This window comes from Arachis stenosperma, chromosome 3, assembly GCF_014773155.1.
Source record: "Arachis stenosperma cultivar V10309 chromosome 3, arast.V10309.gnm1.PFL2, whole genome shotgun sequence".
Taxonomy (NCBI): domain Eukaryota; kingdom Viridiplantae; phylum Streptophyta; class Magnoliopsida; order Fabales; family Fabaceae; genus Arachis; species Arachis stenosperma.
Window position 1 is genome coordinate 126,778,697 of NC_080379.1, and position 21,929 is coordinate 126,800,625.

Below are 21,929 nucleotides of genomic sequence, written 5' to 3' on the forward strand. Positions count from 1 at the left end.
CTCCCTTGGGAAGGTCTAGCATTAGTAAATACAGAACTAGCCAACAACTTCCAGTTTAATCTTCACTTAAGCCTTCCAACTCAAGTGTCTCCTCTTAATCAACCCCCATATCAAGTAAGGAATCTACTCCATTGAGATGAATATAATACTCAGAAAAATATAAGAAGAAGACATAATAAATTAAATAAAATAGAGACTAAAAATTAATTAAAAATAAAAGTAATCCTCTGTATCAATAATCCATGAAAATAATCTAACTACCACTTTAAACAAGAATTAAGAATGTGGAATAAATAAAAGAGCAAGTAAGGAAACAAACTAGAATAGTATCTTCAACGGAGGTGATGACTCTTCAATATCCAAAACAAAAAGCATAGAACTAATGAACTATTAATGTAAAGAGAACCTAGAGGGAGAGTAGTCCCTCTCTAGATTCAGATCAAAATTCTAAAAACTATCTTAATGGAATGTGTTGATGTGTCTTGAGTCTCTGCATGTTCCTTGGCTTAATTCTGTGTTTCTGGGCCAAAAACTGGGTCAAAACACAGCACAAAATCACCCCCAGCATTTTCTATTATTTCTGCAGATCGTGCATGTCACGCGTACGCGTCGGTCACGTGTGCGCATCATTTAGCGATTTTCCTTGTCACGCGTCCGTGTCGTCTACGCGTGCGCGTCATTCGTGCAGACTCCAATCCACGCATATGCGTCAGGCACGCGTACGTGTCGCTGCGACTTTCTCCATTCCACGCGCGCGCGTCGCTGTTCGCTGGTTATTGATGAGCGGATAATTTATACGCTTTTTGGCATTGTTTTTAGGTAGTTTTTAGTAAGTTCAAGCTACTTTTAGGGATGTTTTCATTAGTTTTTATGTTAAATTCACATTTCTGGACTTTACTATGAGTTTGTATGTTTTTCTATGATTTCAGGTAATTTCTGGCTGAAATTGAGGGACTTGAGCAAAACTCTGAAAAAGGCTGACAAAAGGACTGCTGATGCTGTTGGATTCTGACCTCCCTGCACTCAAAATGGATTTTCTGGAGCTACAGAACTCAAAATGGCGCGCTCTCAACGGCATTGGAAAGTAGACATCCAGGCTTTCCAGAAATATATAATAGTTCATACTTGATTTGGAAATTGATGACGTAACTTGGCGTTGAATGCCAAGTACATGCTGCTGTCTGGAGTTAAACGCTAGAAACACGTCATGATCCGGAGTTGAACGCCCAAAACACATTATAACTTGGCGTTCAACTCCAAGAAAAGCCTCAGCTCGTGGATAGATCAAGCTTAGCCCAAGCATACACCAAGTGGGCCCCGGAAGTGGATTTATGCATCAATTAGTTACTCATGTAAACCCTAGTAGCTAGTCTAGTATAAATAGGATAAGTTACTATTGTATTAGAGGTATGATATTTTGACAGTTTAATCTTTTGACTGTTTAGTCTTTGATCATTCGGTCTTTTGATCACCATCAAGAGGGCTGGCCATTCGGCCATGCCTGAACCTTTCACTTATGTATTTTCAACGGTGGAGTTTCTGCACACCATAGATTAAGGGTGTGGAGCTCTGCTGTACCTCAAGTTTCAATACAAGTACTATTACTTTCTATTCAATTCTCTTTTATTCTTGTTCCAAGATATACGTTGCACAACACTTTGATGAATGTGATGATCCGTGACACTCATCATCATTCTCACCTATGAACGCGCGTGATTGACAACCACTTCCGTTCTACTCTAGGCCGGGCGCATATCTCTTAGATTCCCTAACAGAATCTTTGTGGTATAACCTAGATAGATGGTGGCATTCATGGGGATCCGGAAAGTCTAACCTTGTCTGTGGTATTTCGAGTAGGATCCCGGGAATCTGGAAAGTCTAACCTTGTCTGTGGTATTCCGAGTAGGATTCCGGTATTGAATGACTGTGACGAGCTTCAAACTCCTGAAGGCTGGGCGTGATGACAAACGCAAAAGAATCAAGGGATTCTACTCCAACCTGATTGAGAACCGACAGATGATTAGCCGTGCTGTGACAGAGCATTTGGACCATTTTCACTGAGAGGATGGGATGTAGCTATCAACAAGGGTGATGCCTCCAGACGATTAGCCGTGCAGTGACAGCGCATAGGACCATTTTCCGAGAGGATTAAAAGTAGCCATTGATGATGGTGATGCCCTACATACAGCTTGCCATGGAAAGGAGTAAGAAGGATTGGATGAAAGCAATAAGAAAGTAGAGATTCGAAAGGATTCTAGCATCTCCACACGCCTATCTGAAATTCCCACTATTGATTTACATAAGTATTTCTATCCCTTTTTATTTTCTATTTATTATTAATTTTCGAAACCCATAACCATTTAATCTGCCTAACTGAGATTTACAAGGTGACCATAGCTTGCTTCATACCAACAATCTCTGTGGGATCGACCCTTACTCACGTAAGGTATTACTTGGATGACCCAGTACACTTGCTGGTTAAGCTGAATGAAGTTGTGATCATAAATTCCAATAGAGCCAATTTTTAAATCTCATGCAAATACAAAGAGGATCACAATTTCCTCCACCAGTTATCTCCTTAGTTTCTTGTGTTCCTTCCATTTTTGCAAGCTTCCTCTCCATTCTCTAAGCCATTCCTTCCCTGTAAAGCCTGAAACACTTAACACATGGATCACGGCATCGAATGGTATAAAGGAGAATTGAAATACACAAATTAAAGATCTCTAGGAAGCAAGTTTTCAACCATAGAAGAAACTTACTAAGGGATTGTAAAATCATGCAGTTCATCTGAATAAGTGGGTAATGACTTGATAAAACCACTCAATTAAACACAAGATAAACCATAAAATAGTGGTTTATCAACCACCTCACACTTAAACATTAGCATGTCTAAATATATATATATATATATATATATATATATATATATATATATATCTTTTTCCTTTATTTACTCATCATTTTCGAACTCATTAGGTTGACTTAGTCAAAATTTTTAAAATTTGGTAGTTTCTTGTTAGTCAAGTCAAGATTTCAATTTTTAAAATTTTATCTTTTTAAATCTTTTTCAAAATAAATTCTTTTTCAATTTTCATTTTATATTTTTCAAAAATCTTTTATAAAATTTTTCAAAATCCTTTTTCTTTTTAAATTTTCAAATTACTTGTCCCATTTTATTAGTTTGATTGAAAAATTTTAAGTTTGGTGTTTTCTTGTTAAGAAAGTTTCAATCTTTAAAATTTTAAATCATATCTTTTCCAAATCTTTTCTTTTCTTACAAGTATTAATTTTCAAGTATCTTTAATTTTAGGACATATCTTTTTCAAAACTTGCTAACCACTTTCTCTCTCCTCATTTTTTCGAAAATCCACACATAAAAAATTTCAAATATTTTTAATTAATTAATTAGTTTAGTTTTCTAATTTCTTTTATTTCTTTTTCCCTTCTTAATTTTCAAAACTTATATTCAATTTTTTATTTATTTTATTTTATTTTTTTAATTTTGGTTCTCAAAAAAACAAAAAGAGAAAAAATTGTTTATTTACAATTCACATCATCTCCCTTTCTCCATCATGGACCTAAGTGGAAATGAACAGTCTAGAAGGACTCTGGGGTCATATGCTAACCCCACTACTGCTTCATATGGGAGTAGTATATGTATACCCCCATCAGAGCCAGCAATTTTGAGCTAAACCCTCAGCTCATTATTATGGTACAACAAAATTGCCAGTATTCCGGTCTTCCACAAGAAGAACCTACTGAGTTTCTGGCACAGTTCTTACAAATTACTGACACAGTATGTGATAAAGAAGTAGATCAGGATGTCTACAGATTATTACTGTTTCCATTTGCTGTAAAAGATCAAGCTAAGAGGTGGTTAAATAACCAACCCACAGCAAGCATAAGAACATGGAAACAGTAATCAGACAAATTTTTAAATCAATATTTCCCTCCAAAAAGGATGACACAGCTAAGGCTGGACATCAAAGGCTTTAAACAAGAGGATAATAAATCTCTTTATAATGCTTGAGAGAGGTATAGAGAGATGCTAAGGAAATACCCCTCTGAAGGTACAGTTAGACATCTTCTACTATGGGCTTACAGAAAAGGCCTAGATGTCTCTAGACCACTCAGCTGGTGGATCTATACACATGAGAAAGACAATTGAAGAGGCTCAAGAGCTCATTGATACAGTTGCTGGAAATCAGCATCTGTACTTAAGTAGTGAGTCCTCCATGAAAGAAGAGGCTAAAGCAGTATCCACTAAACTTAGTCCTCCAAAAAAAGTTGTTGAACTCAATCAGCAATTACTTTTATAACAAAACAGTTAGCAGAATTTAAAGAGATGCTACAAGACACTAAAAATGCTAACAAGAATATGGAAGCACAATTGGATCAGACAAGACAGCAATTATCTAAACAGATAACACAAGAGTGCCAAGTTGTTCATTTAAGGAGTGGGAAGACATTGAATGTCTCAACTCAAGGTAGCAAAAAGCCAAGAAAGGAACAACTGACAGAGGATGACCAAGCCACTACCCAAAATCCCTCTGAGGATAGTAAGAGCCTAGAGAGGAATGATTCTGGCGTTCAAACACCAGAAAAGGGTGAAAAGTGGTGTTAAATGCCCAGTGGATGGCCAATTCTGGCGTCCAAATGCCAGAAAAGGGTGGCAATCTGGCGTTAAATGCCCATACAGCCCCTAATTCTGGCGTTCAAACACCAATGAGGGATCAGACACCTGCAAGTGCTGATAATAACCCCCTTAAGCAGGCTTCTCCAACCACTTTTGTAAGTAGTAAACCTGCAGCAACTAAGGTTGAGGACTATAAAGCCAAGATGCCTTATCCTCAGAAACTCCACCAAGTGAAATAGGATAAACAATTTGCCCACTTTGCAGACTATCTCAGGACTCTTGAAATAAAGATTCTGTTTGCAGAGGCACTTGAGCAAATACCCTCTTATGCTAAGTTCATGAAAGAGATCTTAAGTCATAAAAAGGATTGGAAAGAAACTGAAAAGGTTTTCCTCACTGAAGAGTGCAGTGCAGTCATTCTGAAAAGCTTACCAGAGAAGCTTAAAGATCCTGAAAGCTTTATGATACCATGCACATTAGAGGATGCTTATACCAAGACAGCTCTATGTGATCCTGGGGCAAGTATCAACCTGATACCTGAATCCACTATCGAAAAACTTGGTTTGACTGATGAAGTTAAACCAACCCAGATATGCCTCCAACTTGCTGATGGCTCCATTAAAATTTCATCAGCGTAATTGAGGACATGATCGTCAAGGTTGGGCCATTTGCCTTTCCTACTGACTTTGTGGTGCTGGAAATAGAGGAGCACAAGAGTGCAACTCTCATTCTAGGAAGACCTTTCCTAGCAACTGGACGAACCCTCATTGATGTCCAAAAAGGGGAGGTGACCCTGAGAGTCAATGAGGATGAGTTTATGTTGAATGCTGTCAAAGCTATGCAGCATCCAGACACCCCAAACGATTGCATGAGCGTTGATATTATTGACTCTCTGGTAGAAGAGGTCAATATGACTGAGAGTCTCGAATCAGAGCTAGAGGACATTTTTAAAGATGTTTAGCCTAATCTGGAGGAACCAGAGAAAACAAAAGAACCTCTAAAAACTCCTCAGGAAGAGGAAAAGCCTCCTAAACCTGAGCTCAAACCACTACCACCATGCCTGAAATATGCATTTTTGGGAGAGGATGACACTTTTTCCGTGATTATAAGCTCTACTTTAGAGCCACAAGAAAAGAAAGCACTAATTCAGGTGCTAAGGACACACAAGACAGCACTTGGGTGGTCCATAAGTGATCTTTAGGGCATTAGCCCAGCCAGATGCATACACAAGATCCTATTGGAGGAGGATGCTAAGCCAGTGGTTCAACCACAGAGGCGGCTGAATCCAGCCATGAAGAAGGTGGTGCAGAAAGATGTTACTAAGTTACTAGAGGCTGGGATTATTTTATCCTATTTTTTATAGCCCTGGGTGATTCCTGTCCAAGTTGTCCCCAAGAAGGGAGGCATGACAGTGGTTCATAATGAAAAGAATGAACTAGTTCCTACAAGAACAGTTACAGGGTGGCGTATGTATATTGACTACAGAAGGCTCAATACAGCCACCAGGAATGATCTTTTTCCTTTAGCATTCATAGACCAGATGCTTTAGAGACTAGCAAGCCATGAATACTACTGCTTTTTGGATGGCTATTCAAGTTACAACCAAATTGCAGAAGATCCTCAAGACCAAGAAAAAACAGCATCCACATGTCCATCTGGAGTATTTGCCTATAGAAGGATGCCATTTGGTCTATGCAATGCACCTGCAACCTTTCAGAGGTGCATGCTCTCTATCTTCTCTTATATGGTGGAGAAATTTTTTGGAAGTCTTCATGGAAAACTTCTCAGTATTTGGAGACTCATTCAGCTCCTGTCTTGACCATTGGTGCACGAAATTGTGATCGCTACTTTTCGCAACTCAAATAATCCCCGGTAATGAATCCAAAAACTTGGTGCTCAATACCATGGCATAAACACAACTTCGCACAACTAACCAGCAAGTGCACTGGGTCGTCCAAGTAATAAACCTTACGCGAGTAAGGGTCGATCCCACGGAGATTGTTGGTATGAAGCAAGCTATAGTCACCTTGTAAATCTCAGTCAGGCAGATTCAAATGGTTATGGATGATATATGAATAAAACATAAAGATAAAGATAGAGATACTTATGTAATTCATTGGTGAGAACTTCAGATAAGCGAATGGAGATGCTTTGTCCCTTCCGTCTCTCTGCTTTCCTACTGTCTTCATCCAATCCTTCTTACTCCTTTCCATGGCAAGCTGTATGTTGGGCATCACCGTTGTCAGTGGCTACAATCCCGTCCTCTCAGTGAAAATGTTCAACGCACCCTGTCACGGCACGGCTATTCATCTGTCGGTCCTCAATCAGGTTGGAATAGAATCCATTGATTCTTTTGCGTCTGTCACTAACGCCCAGCCTTCAGGAGTTTGAAGCTCGTCACAGTCATTCAATCATTGAATCCTACTCAGAATACCAGAGACAAGGTTTAGACCTTCCGGATTCTCTTGAATGCCGCCATCAATTCTAACTTATACCATGAAGATTCCGATTAAAGAATCCAAGAGATAAACATTCAAGCCTTGTTTGCTTGTAGAACGGAGGTGGTTGTCAAGCACTCGTTCATAAGTGAGAATGATGATGAGCGTCACATAATCATCACATTCATCATGTTCTTGGGTACGAATGAATATCTTGGAATAAGAACAAGCTGAATTGAATAGAAGAACAATAGTAATTGCATTAATACTCGAGGTACAGCAGAGCTCCACACCTTAATCTATGGTGTGTAGAAACTCCACCGTTGAAAATACACAAGAACAAGGTTCAGGCATGGCTGAATGGCCAGCCTCCCAATACATGATCAAAAGACTAAAAATGATCAAGGATACAAAGATTCAAAGATCTAAAGATGATCAAAGATCCAAGGATCCAAGGATGAAAAATACAATAGCAAAAGGTCTTATTTATAAAGAACTAGTAGCCTAAGGTTTACAGAAATGAGTAAATGACAGAAAAATCCACTTCCGGGCCCACTTGGCGTGTGCTTGGCCTGAGCATTTAAGAATTTTCGTGTAGAGACTCTTCTTGGAGTTAAACGCCAGCTTTTGTGCCAGTTTGGGCGTTTAACTCCCATTCTTGTGCCAGTTCCGGCGTTTAACGCTGGGCAGTTTTGAGCTGATTTCGAACGCCAGTTTGGGCCATCAAATCTCGGGCAAAGTATAAACTATTATACATTTCTGGAAAGCCCAGGATGTCTACTTTCCAACGCCGTTGAGAGCGCGCCAATTGGGCTTCTGTAGCTCCTAAAAAGCCACTTCGAGTGTAGGGAGGTCAGAATCCAACAGCATCTGCAGTCCTTTTCAGTCTCTGAATCAGATTTTTGCTCAAGTCCCTCAATTTCAGCCAGAAAATACCTGAAATCACAGAAAAACACACAAACTCATAGTAAAGTCCAGAAAAGTGAATTTTAACTAAAAACTAATAAAAATATACTAAAAACTAACTAAAAGATACTAAAAACATACTAAAAACAATGCCGAAAAACGTACAAATTATCCACTCATCACAACACCAAACTTAAATTGTTGCTTGTCCCCAAGCAACTGAAAATCAAACAAGATAAAGAGAAGAGAATATGCAATGAATTCCAAAAATATCTATGAAGATCAGTATTAATTAGATGAGCGGGGCTTTTAGCTTTTTGCCTTTGAATAGTTTTGGCATCTCACTTTATCCTTTGAAATTCAGAATGATTGGCTTCTATAGGAACTCAGAATCCAGATAGTGTTATTGATTCTCCTAGTTAAGTATGATGATTCTTGAACACAGCTACTTTATGAGTCTTGGTCGTGGCCCAAAGTACTCTGTCCTCCAGTATTACTACCGGATACATACATGCCACAGACACATAATTGGGTGAACCTTTTCAGATTGTGACTCAGCTTTGCTAGAGTCCCCAATTAGAGGTGTCCAGGGTTCTTAAGCACACTCTTTTTGCCTTAGATCACAACTTTATTTCTTTCTTTTTCTTTCTTTTTCTCTTTCTCTCTTTTTTTTTAACGTTTTTCTCCCCTTTTTTTTCTCTTTTTTTTTGTATTCACTGCTTTTTCTTGCTTCAAGAATCATTTTTATGATTTTTCAGATCCTCAGTAACATGTCTCCTTTTTCATCATTCTTTCAAGATCCAACATTCATGAACAACAAATTCAAAAGACATATGCACTGTTTAAGCATACATTCAGAAAACAAAAGTATTGCCACCACATCAAAATAATTAATCTGCTATAAAATTCAAAATTCATGCAATTCTTCTCTTTTTTTAATTAAGAACATTTTTCATTTAAGAAAGGTGATGGATTCATAGGACATTCATAACTTTAAGGCATAGACATTAAGATACTAATGATCACAAGACACAAACATAGATAAACATAAGCATCAAATTCGAAAAACAAGAAAATAAAGAACAAGGAAATTAAAGAACGGGTCCACCTTAGTGATGGCGGCTTGTTCTTCCTCTTGAAGATCTTATGGAGTGCTTGAGCTCCTCAATGTCTCTTCCTTGTCTTTGTTGCTCCTCTCTCATGATTCTTTGATCTTCTCTAATTTCATGGAGGAGGATGGAATGTTCTTGGTGCTCCACCCTTAGTTGTCCCATGTTGGAACTCAATTCTCCTAGGGAGGTGTTGATTTGCTCCCAATAGTTTTGTGGAGGAAAGTGCATCCCTTGAGGCATCTCAGGGATTTCATGATGAGTGGGATCTCTTGTTTGCTCCATCCTTTTCTTAGTGATGGGCTTGTCCTCATCAATGGGGATGTCTCCCTCTATGTCAACTCCAACTGAATAACAGAGGTGACAAATGAGATGAGGAAAGGCTAACCTTGCCAAGGTAGAGGACTTGTCCGCCACCTTATAAAGCTCTTGGGCTATAACCTCATGAACTTTTACTTCTTCTCCAATCATGATGGTATGAATCATGATGGCCCGGTCTATAGTAACTTCGGACCGGTTGCTAGTGGGAATGATTGAGCGTTGGATAAACTCCAACCATCCCCTAGCCACGGGCTTGAGGTCATTCCTTCTTAGTTGAACCGGCTTCCCTCTTGAATCTCTCTTCCATTGGGCACCCTCTTCACAAATGACTGTGAGGACTTGGTCCAACCTTTGATCAAAGTTGACTCTTCTAGTGTAAGGGTGTTCATCTCCTTGCATCATGGGTAAGTTGAATGCCAACCTTACATTTTTCGGACTAAAATCTAAGTATTTCCCCCGAACCATTGTAAGCCAATTCTTTGGGTCCGGGTTCATACTTTGATCATGGTTCTTGGTGATCCATGCATTGGCATAGAACTCTTGAACCATTAAGATTCCGACTTGTTGAATGGGGTTGGTAAGAACTTCCCAACCTCTTCTTCGGATCTCATGTCAGATCTCCGGATATTCACTCTTTTTGAGTTTGAAAGGGACCTCGGGGATCACCTTCTTCAAGGCCACAACTTCATAGAAGTGGTCTTGATGCACCCTTGAGATGAATCTCTCCATCTCCCATGACTCGAAGGTGGAAGCTTTTGCCTTCCCTTTTCTCTTTCTAGAGGTTTCTCCGGCCTTGGATGCCATAAATGGTTATGGAAAAACAAAAAGCAATGCTTTTACCACACCAAACTTAAAAGGTTTGCTCGTCCTCGAGCAAAAGAAGAAAGAAGAGAGTAAAAGAAATAGAGGAGATGGAGATGGCTTTGTGGTTTGGCCAAAGGGGGAAAAGTAGTGTTTAGGTTGTGTGAAAATGAAGGAGTGAAGATGGATTTATATAGGGTGGAGAGAGGGGTAGGTTCGGCTATGGGAGGGTGGGTTTGGGAGGGAAAGTGGTTTAAATTTGAATGGTGAGGTAGGTGAGGTTTTATAAAGGATGGATGTGAGTGGTGAAGAGAAAGATGGGATTTGATAGGTGAGGGATTTTTGGGGAAGAGGTGTTGAGGTGATTACTGAATGGGTGAAGAAAAGAGAGAGTGGTGGGGTAGGTGGGGATCCTGTGGGGTCCACAGATCCTGAGGTGTCAAGGAAAATTCATCCTTGCACCAATTGGCGAGCAAAAATGCTCTTCTGTGCCAATTCTGGCGTTAAACGCCGGGCTGGTGCCCATTTCTGGCGTTTAACGCCAGCTTCTTGCCCTTTCCTGGCGTTTAACGCCAGTCTGGTGCCCCTTTCTGGCGTTAAACGCCCAGAATGGTGCCAGACTGGGCGTTAAACGCCCATTTGCTAGCTTCACTGGCGTTTAAACGCCAGCAAGTTCTCCTCCAGGGTGTGCTATTTTTCTTTCTATTTTTTATTCTGTTTTTGCTTTTTCAATTGATTTTGTGACTTCTCATAATCATCAACCTACAGAAAACATAAAATAACAAAGGAAAATAGATAAAATATAACATTGGGTTGCCTCCCAACAAGCGCTTCTTTAATGTCAGTAGCTTGACAGTGGGCTCTCATGGAGCCTCACAGATACTCAGAGCAATGTTGGAACCTCCCAACACCAAACTTAGAGTTTGAATGTGGGGGTTCAACACCAAACTTAGAATTTGGTTGTGGCCTCCCAACACCAAACTTAGAGTTTGACTGTGGGGGCTCTGTTTGGCTCTGTTTTGAGAGAAGCTCTTCATGCTTCCTCTCCATGGTGACAGAGGGATATCCTTGAGCCTTAAACAAAAAGGATTCTTCATTCACTTGAATGATCAATTCTCCTCTGTCCACATCAATCACAGCCTTTGCTGTGGCTAGGAAGGGTCTGCCAAGGATTATGGATTCATCCATGCACTTCCCATTCTCTAGGACTATGAAATCAGCAGGGATGTAATGGTCTTCAACCTTTACCAAAACATCCTCTACAAGTCCATAAGCTTGTTTTCTTGAATTGTCTGCCATCTCTAGTGAGATTCTTGCAGCTTGCACCTCAAAGATCCCTAGCTTCTCCATTACAGAGAGAGGCATGAGGTTTACACTTGACCCTAAGTCACACAGAGCCTTCTTAAAGGTCATGGTGCCTATGGTGCAAGGTATTGAAAACTTCCCAGGATCTTGTCTCTTTTGAGGTAATCTCTGCCTAGACAAGTCATCCAGTTCTTTGGTGAGCAAAGGAGGTTCGTTCTCCCAAGTCTCATTACCAAATAACTTATTATTTAGCTTCATGATTGGTCCAAGGTATTTAGGAACTTGCTCTTCAGTGACATATTCATCCTCTTCAGCGGAAGAATACTCATCAGAGCTCATGAATGGCAGAAGTAAGTCTAATGGAATCTCTATGGTCTCAGTGTGAGCCTCAGATTCCCATGGTTCCTCATTAGGGAACTCATTGGAGGCCAGTGGACGCCCATTGAGGTCTTCCTCAGTGGCGTTCACTGCCTCATCCTCCTCTCCAAATTCGGCCATGTTGATGGCCTTGCACTCTCCTTTTGGATTTTCTTCTGTATTGCTTGGAAGAGTACTAGGAGGGAGTTCAGTAATTTTCTTGCTCAGCTGACCCACTTGTGCCTCCAAATTCCTAATGGAGGACCTTGTTTCAGTCATGAAACTTTGGGTGGTTTTGATTAGATCAGAGACCATGGTTGCTAAGTCAGAGTGGTTCTGCTTAGAATTCTCTGTCTGTTGCTGAGAAGATGATGCAAAAGGCTTGCCATTGCTAAACCTATTTCTTCCACCATTATTGTTGTTGAAACCTTGTTGAGGTCTCTGTTGATCCTTCCATGAGAGATTTGGATGACTTCTCCATGAAGAATTATAGGTGTTTCCATAGGGTTCTCCCATGTAATTCACCTCTTCCATTGAAGGGTTCTCAGGATCATAAGCTTCTTCTTCAGATGAAGCATTCTTAGTACTGCCTGATGCATTTTGCATTCCAGACAGACTTTAAGAAATCAAATTGACTTGCTGAGTCAATATTTTATTCTGAGCCAATATGGCATTCAGAGTGTCAATCTCAAGAACTCCTTTCTTCTGATTTGTCCCATTATTCACAGGATTCCTTTCAGAAGTATACATGAATTGGTTATTTGCAACCATTTCAATTAGTTCTTGAGCTTCTGCAGGCGTCTTCTTCAGATGAAGAGATCCTCCAGCAGAGCTATCCAAAGACATCTTGGACAGTTCAGACAGACCATCATAGAAAATACCTATGATGCTCCATTCAGAAAGCATATCAGAGGGGCACTTTCTGATCAATTGTTTGTATCTTTTCCAAGCTTCATAGAGGGATTCTCCTTCCTTCTGTTTGAAGGTTTGGACTTCCACTCTAAGCTTACTCAATTTTTGAGGTGGAAAGAACTTTGCCAAGAAGGCATTGACTAGCTTTTCCCAAGAGTTCAGGCTTTCTTTAGGTTGTGAGTCCAACCATATCCTAGCTTTGTCTCTTACAGCAAAAGGGAATAGCATAAGTCTGTAGACCTCAGGGTCAACCCCATTAGTCTTGACAGTGTCACAGATTTGCAAGAATTCAGCTAAAAACTGATGAGGATCTTCCAATGGAAGTCCATGGAACTTGCAATTCTGTTGCATTAGAGAAACTAATTGAGGCTTAAGCTCAAAGTTGTTTGCTCCAATGGCAGGGATAGAGATGCTTCTCCCATAGAAGTCGGGAGTAGGTGCAGTAAAGTCACCCAGCACCTTCCTTGCATTGTTGGCATTGTTGTTGTTTTCGGCTGCCATGGGTTCTTCTTCTTTGAAGATTTCTGTTAGGTCCTCTACAGAGAGTTGTGCCTTAGCTTCTCTTAGCTTTCGCTTCAATGTCCTTTCAGGTTCAGGGTCAGCCTCAAGAATAATGCTTTTGTCTTTGCTCCTGCTCATATGAAAGAGAAGAGAACAAGAAAATATGGAATCCTCTATGTCACAGTATAGAGACTCCTTGAGGTGTCAAAGGAAAAGAAAAATAGAAGGAAGAAGTAGAAGAATTCAAACTTATCAAAAGAGATGGAGTTCGAATTGTTCATTGATGAATAGTGTTAGTCCATAAATAGAAGGATGTGAGAAGAGGGGAAGAAATTTTTGAAAATAAATTAAAAGGATTTTAAAAACATTTTGAAAAACATTAATTGATTTTCGAAAACTAAGAGTGGAAAAGAAAAAAAATCAAGTGATTTTTGAAAAAGATTTTGAAATTAGAAATAAAAAAGATATGATTAAAAACCATTTTGAAAAAGATATGATTAAGAAGATATGATTGAAAAGTTATGGTTTTAAAAAGATGTGATTGAGAAGATATGATTTGAAAAACAATTTAAAAAGATTTGATTTTAAAAATTAATGACTTGCCTAACAAGAAAAGATATGACTCAAACATTAAACCTTTCTCAACAGAAAAGGCAACATACTTGAAATGTTGAATCAAATCATTAATTGATAGCAAGTATTTTTGAAAATGGAAAGAAATTGATTTTGAAAAAGATTTGATTGAAAAGATTTGATTTAAAAAAGATTTGATTTTGAAAAGATTTTGAAAACTTGAAAAAAATTTGAGTTGAAAACAGAATCTTCCCTCTTGTGCCATCCTGGCGTTAAACGCCCAGAATGATGCACATTCTGGCGTTTAACGCCCAAAGCACTACCCTTTTGGGCGATAAACGCCCAGCCAGGCACCCTAGTTGGCGTTTAAACGCCACTTTGCCTTCTTCACTGGGCATTTTGAACGCCCAGCTTTTTCTGTGTAATTCCTCTGCTGAATGTTCTGAATCTTCAATTCCCTGTATTATTGACTTGAAAAGACACAAATTAAAAATATTTTTGGATTTTTAATAATGAGGAATAATCAAAACGCAACTGAAATCAAATAACAATGCATGCAAGACACCAAACTTAGAAGTTTGTATACTACTGACACTAACAAAATGAGAATGCACATGAGAAATAACAAAACACTCAAGTCAAGAGAATTCAAAGATCAGAGCAAGGAAATCATCAAGAACAACTTGAAGATTACTTAAGACATATGAATGAATGCAAGAAGAACAGAAACATGCAATTGACACCAAACTTAACATAAGACTCTAGACTCAAACAAGAAATATTTTTGGTTTTTATGATTTTGTAATTTTTTTGGATTTTTCAAAAATTAAGTGAAAAAGAAAATAAAGATATCAAAATTCTTAATGAGAATTCCAGGAATCATGCAATGTTAGTCTAAAGCTTTAGTCTAAAGGAATTAGACATGCCTAGCCAAGCTTCAGCAGGACATTGCATTCCAGAGCTAAATTGATGAGAATCAATCAGCTTTGGTGATGATAAGAACATCACCTTGAAACACTAGAATTCATTCTTAAGAACTCTGAAAAATACCTAATCTAAGCAACAAGATGAACCGTCAGTTGTCCAAACTCAACAATCCCCGGCAACGGCACCAAAAACTTGGTGCACGAAATTGTGATCACTACTTTTCGCAACTCAAATAATCCCCGGTAATGAATCCAAAAACTTGGTGCTCAATACCATGGCATAAACACAACTTCGCACAACTAACCAGCAAGTGCACTTGGTCATCCAAGTAATAAACCTTACGCGAGTAAGGGTCGATCCCACGAAGATTGTTGGTATGAAGCAAGCTATGGTCACCTTGTAAATCTCAGTCAGGCAGATTCAAATGGTTATGGATGATATATGAATAAAACTTAAAGATAAAGATAGAGATACTTATGTAATTCATTGGTGAGAACTTCAGATAAGCGAATGGAGATGCTTTGTCCCTTCCGTCTCTCTGCTTTCCTACTGTCTTCATCCAATCCTTCTTACTCCTTTCCATGGCAAGCTGTATGTTGGGCATCACCGTTGTCAGTGGTTACAATCCCGTCCTCTCAGTGAAAATGTTCAACGCACCCTGTCACGGCATGGCTATTCATCTGTCGGTCCTCAATCAGGTTGGAATAGAATCCATTGATTCTTTTTGCGTCTGTCACTAACGCCCAGCCTTCAGGAGTTTGAAGCTCGTCACAGTCATTCAATCATTGAATCCTACTCAGAATACCACAGACAAGGTTTAGACCTTTCGGATTCTCTTGAATGCAGCCATCAATTCTAGCTTATACCACGAAGATTTCAATTAAAGAATCCAAGAGATAAACATTCAAGCCTTGTTTGCTTGTAGAACGGAGGTGGTTGTCAGGCACTCGTTCATAAGTGAGAATGATGATGAGCATCACATAATCATCACATTCATCATGTTCTTGGGTACGAATGAATATCTTGGAATAAGAACAAGCTGAATTGAAAAGAAGAACAATAGTAATTGCATTAATACTCGAGGTACAGCAGAGCTCCACACCTTAATCTATGGTGTGTAGAAACTCCACTGTTGAAAATACATAAGAACAAGGTTCAGGCATGGCCGAATGGCCAACCTCCCAATACATGATCAAAAGACTCAAAATGATCAAAGATCCAAAGATTCAAAGATCTAAAGATGATCAAAGATCCAAGGATCCAAGGATGAAAAATACAATAGCAAAAGGTCTTATTTATAAAGAACTAGTAGCCTAAGGTTTACAGAAATGAGTAAATGACAGAAAAATCCACTTCCGGGCCCACTTGGTGTGTGCTCTGGCTGAGCATTGAAGCATTTTCGTGTAGAGACTCTTCTTGGAGTTAAACGCCAGCTTTTGTGCCAGTTTGGGCGTTTAACTCCCATTCTTGTGCCAGTTCCAGCGTTTAATGCCGGGCAGTTTTGAGCTGATTTAGAACGCCGGTTTGGGCCATCAAATCTCGGGTAAAGTATGGACTATTATATATTGTTGGAAAGCCCAGGATGTCTACTTTCCAACGCCCTTAAGAGCGCGCCAATTGGGCTTCTGTAGCTCCAAAAATTCCACTTCGAGTGCAGGGAGATCAGAATCCAACAGCATCTGTAGTCCTTTTCAGTCTCTGAATCAGATTTTTGCTCAAGTCCCTCAATTTCAGCCAGAAAATACCTGAAATTACAGAAAAACACACAAACTCATAGTAAAGTCCAGAAAAGTGAATTTTAACTAAAAACTAATAAAAATATACTAAAAACTAACTAAAACATACTAAAAACATACTAAAAACAATGCCAAAAAGCGTACAAATTATCCGCTCATCAACCATCTAGCACTTGTTCTGAAGAGGTGCCAAGAGACTAACCTGGTTTTAAACTGGGAGAAATGTCACTTTATGGTGACTGAAGGGATTGTCCTTGGGCACAAAATTTCGAACAAGGGAATAGAGGTAGATCAAGCTAAGGTAGAGGTAATTGAAAAATTACGACCACCTGCCAATGTTAAGGTAATTAGAAGCTTTCTGGGGCATGCAGGATTCTATAGGAGGTTTATAAAGGATTTTTCAAAAATTACAAAACCTCTGAGTAATCTGCTAGATTCTGATACACCATTTGTCTTTGACACAAAGTGTCTGCAGGCATTTGAGACTCTGAAAGATAAACTGGTCACATCACTAGTCATTTCTGCACCAGACTGGACATTACCATTTGAACTAATGTGTAATGCTAGTGACCATGCCATTGGTGCAGTATTAGGACAAAGGCATGACAAGCTTCTACATGTCATTTATTGTGCTAGCCGTGTTTTAAATGATGCGCAGAAGAATTACATAACCACAGAAAAGGAGTTGCTTGCAGTGGTTTATGCCATTGATAAATTCAGATCTTATTTAGTAGGATCAAAAGTGATTGTGTACACTGACCATGCTGCTCTAAAATATCTCCTCACAAAGTAGGATTCAAAACCCAGACTCATAAGATGGGTGTTGCTTCTGCAAGAGTTTGATATAGAAATAAGAGACAAAAAAGGGACAGAGAACCAAGTAGCTGATCACCTGTCCTGGATAGAACCAGTAGTAGGAGCGTCCATCCCTCCTACTGAGATCTCTGAAACCTTTCCGGATGAGCAACTCTTTGCCATTCAGGAAGTACCATGGTTTACAGACATTGCAAACTATAAAGCTGTGAGATTCATACCCAAAGAGTACAGTAGGCAGCAAACAAAAAAAATTGGTTTCTGATGCAAAGTACTACTTGTGGGATGAACCATATCTCTTTAAGAGGTGTGCAGACGGAATAATCCGAAGATGTGTACCTAGAGAAGAGGCGCAGAAGATCCTATGGCACTGCTGTGGATCATAATATGGAGGACATTTTGGAGGTGAGCGAACAGCCACAAGGGTTCTCCAATGTGGCTTCTACTAGCCTACTCTTTATAGAGACTCCCGAGAGTTTGTATGTAACTGTGACAGTTGCCAGAGAGCTGGTAATCTGCCTCACGGTTATGCCATGCCTCAACAAGGGATCGTAGAGATTGAGTTGTTTGATGTATGGGGTATTGCCTTCATGGGACCTTTCCCACCATCATATTCAAACACTTATATTCTGGTGGCAGTAGACTATGTATCTAAATGGGTAGAGACAATTGCAACACCCACCAATGATACTAAAACAGTGTTGAAATTCCTCCAAAAGCATATCTTCAGCAGGTTTGGTGTCCCTAGAGTACTAATCAGTGATGGAGGAACTCATTTCTACAATAAACAACTTGACTCTGCTCTGATCCGATATGGAATTAACCACAAAGTGGCAACTCTATATCATCCACAGACAAATGGGCAGGATGAAGTCTCAAATAGAGAATTAAAACGAATCCTGGAATGGACTGTAAGTACCCATAGAAGGGATTGTGCAAGAAGTCTGGATGATGCTCTGCGGGCATACAGAACTGCATTCAAGACTCCTATAGGGACCTATCCATACCAGCTGGTGTATGGAAAAGCCTGTCATCTGCCAGTGGAACTGGAACACAAGGTCTACTGGGCAACCAAGTTCCTAAACCTTGATGCTAAGGTAGCTAGAGAGAAAAGATTACTCCATTTGAATGAGTTGGAGGAGTTCAGACTCAATGCTTTCGAAAATGCTAAAATCTACAAGGAGAAAGCAAAAAGATGGCATGACAAAAAGCTGTCATCTAGAGTCTTTGAGCCAGGACAGAAGGTTTTGCTGTTTAACTCTAGGCTCAGATTGTTCCCTGGGAAATTGAAATCCCGGTGGAAGGGACCATATGTGATTACAAGTGTGTCACCATATGGATATGTAGAGCTTCAGATTATATTGACTCCGACAAAAAATTCATTGTTAATAGACAGAGAGTCAAACATTATCTTGAAGGCAATGTGGTGCACAAAATTGTGTATGCCAATATTAATAGACTATTTCTCACAGCTTCGCACAACTAACCAGCAAGTGCACTGGGTCGTCCAAGTAATACCTTATGTGAGTAAGGGTCGAATCACACAGAAATTGTTGGTTTGAAGTAATCTATGGTTATCTTGTAACTCTTAGTCGGGATATCAATTTTTATTATCAGTTTGAATTGCAAATAAATAAAAGAGCATGAAATAAATACTTATTATGCAGTAATGGAGAATATGTTGGAGTTTTGGAGATGCTTTGTCCTCTGAATTTCAGCTTTTCCCTTGTCCTCCTCTTCCCACACGCAAGGTTCCTCCTATGGCAAGCTGTATGTAGGGTGTCACCGTTGTCAATGGCTACTTCCCATCCTCTCAGTGAAAATGGTCCAAATGCTCTGTCACAGCACGGCTAATCATCTGTCAGTTCTCAATCATGTCATAATAGGATCCATTGATCCTTTGGCGTCTGTCACTACGTCCAACACTCGCAAGTTTGAAGCTCGTCACAGTCATTCAATCCTTCGAATCCTACTTGGAATACCACATACAAGGTTTAGACCTTCCGGATTCTCAAGGATGCCGCCAATGGATTCTAGCTTATACCACGAAGATTCTGATTAAGGAATCTAAGAGATACTCATTCAATCTAATATAGAACAGAGGTGATTGTCAGGCACACAATCATGGATTGAGGAAGGTGATGAGTATCACGGATCATCACCTTCTTCATAGTGAAGCACGAATGAACATCTTAGATAGGAACACGCGTGTTTGAATGGAAAACAGAAATAATTGCGTTAATTCATCGAGACGCTGTAGATCTCCTCACCCCCAACAATGGAGTTTAGAGACTCATGCCATCAAAAGGTACAAAGTTCAGATCTAAAAATGTCATGAGATACAAAATAAGTCTCTAAAAGTTGTTTAAATACTAAACTAGTAACCTAGGTTTACAGAAAATGAGTAAACTAAGATGGATAGTGCAGAAATCCACTTCTGGGGCCCACTTGTTGTGTGCTGGGGCTGAGACTTAAGCTTTTCACGTGCCTGGGCTGTTTCTGGAGTTGAACGCCAGGTTGTAACCTGTTTCTGGCACTGAACTCCAACTTGCAACCTGTTTCTGGCGCTGAACGCCATAATGCAACATGGAACTGGCGTTAAACACCAGTTTATGTCATTTATCTTCGCGTAAAGTATGGACTATTATATATTTCTGGAAAGCCCGGGATGTCTAATTTCCAACCCAATTAAGAGCGCGCCATTTGGACTCTTGTAGCTCCAAAAAATCCATTCCGAGTGTAGGGAGGTCAGAAACCAACAGCATCAGCAGTCCTTTTTCAGCCTGAATCAGATTTTTGCTAAGCTCCTTCAATTTCAGCCAGAAAATACCTGAAATCACAGAAAAATACACAAACCCATAGTAAAGACCAGAAATATAAATTTTGCCTAAAAACTAATAAAAATATACTAAAAAGTAGCTAGAACCTACTAAAACCCACCTAAAAACAATGCCAAAAAGCGTATAAATTATCCGCTCATCATAACACCAAACTTAAATTGTTGCTTGTCCCCAAGCAACTGAAAATCAAATAAGATAAAAAAGAATAGAATATACTATAAATTCTAAAATATCAATGAATCTTAGTTATAATTAGATGAGCGGGACTAGTAGCTTTTTGCTTCTGAACAGTTTTGGCATCTCACTTTATCCTTTGAAGTTTAGAATGATTGGCATCTATAGGAACTCAGAATTCAGATAGTGTTATTGATTCTCCTAGTTTAGTATGTTGATTCTTGAACACAGCTACTTTATGAGTCTTGGTCATGGCCCTAAGCACTTTGTTTTCCAATATTACCACCGGATACATAAATGTCACAGACACATAACTGGGTGAACCTTTTCAGATTGTGACTTAGCTTTGCTAAAGTCCCCAATTAGAGGTGTCCAGAGTTCTTAAGCACACTTTTTTGCTTTGGATTATGACTTTAACCATTCAGTCTCAAGCTTTTCACTTGGACCTGCATGCCACAAGCACATGGTTAGGGACAGCTTGATTTAGCCGCTTAGGCTTGGATTTATTTCCTTGGGCCCTCCTATCCATTGATACCCAAAGCCTTGGATCCTTTTTACCCCTGCCTTTTGGTTTTAAGGGCTATTGGCTTTTTATGCTTGTTTTTTTTCTTTTTGTTTTATTTTTTTTGTTTTCTTTTTTTTGCAAGCTTGTTTTTCACTACTTTTTCTTGCTTCAAGAATTAATTTCATGATTTTTCAGATCATCAATAACATTTCTTTTGTTCATCATTCTTTCAGGAGCCAACAATTTTAACATTCATAAAATTTAATATAAAAATATGCACTGTTCAGGCATTCATTCAGAAAACAAAAAGTGTTGCCACCACATCAATATAATTAAACTAATTTCAAGGATGAATTCGAAACTCATGTACTTCTTGTTCTTTTGTATTAGAAACATTTTTCATTTAAGAGAGGTGAAGGATTCATGGAATTATTCATAGCCTTAAGACATAGTTACTAAATACTAATGATCATGTAGTAAAGACTCAAAACATAGACAAACATATAGCATAAAACCGAAAAACAGAGAGATAAGAACAAGGAAGTTAAGGAATGAATCCACCTTAGTGAGGTTGGCGCCTTTTTCTTGAAGGACCAATGGTGTTCTTGAGCTCCTCTATGTTTTTGAGCTCCTCTATGTCTCTTCCTTGCCTCTATTGCTTGATCCCTAGTGATTTTGGTGCTCCTATCCTTAGTTGCTCCCAATAATTGTGTGGAGAAAAATGTATCCTTGAGGTATCTCAGGAATTTCTTGATGAGAGAATTTCTCATGCTCTTGTTGAGGTCCATGAGTGGGCTTTCTTGATGTGCAGTCAAATGCTCTACTACTGAGCTATGGACCCTTGAGATGAATCTCTCCATCTCCCATGACTCAGAGGTGGAAGCTTTTGTCTTCCCTTTCCTCTTTCTAGAGGTTTCTCCGGCCTTAGGTGCCATAAATGGTTATGGAAAAACGAAAAGCTATGCTTTTACCACACCAAACCTAGAATGTTGCTCGCCCTCGAGCAAAAAAAGAAAGAATAGAAGGAGAAGTGGAGGAGATGGAGGTGTGTGAATGGGTGGGTTTGGGAAGGGAT

General features: G+C 39.3%; 1 non-coding gene across 1 annotated transcript; it reads left to right on the forward strand.

Moving 5' to 3' along the window:
* Window positions 1-12,773: 12,773 nt before the first annotated feature.
* On the forward strand, window positions 12,774-12,881 carry LOC130972181 (small nucleolar RNA R71). Its single transcript, XR_009083376.1, has one exon. It is a non-coding gene; the product is annotated as a small nucleolar RNA R71 (small nucleolar RNA).
* The last annotated feature ends 9,048 nt before the right edge of the window (window positions 12,882-21,929 follow it).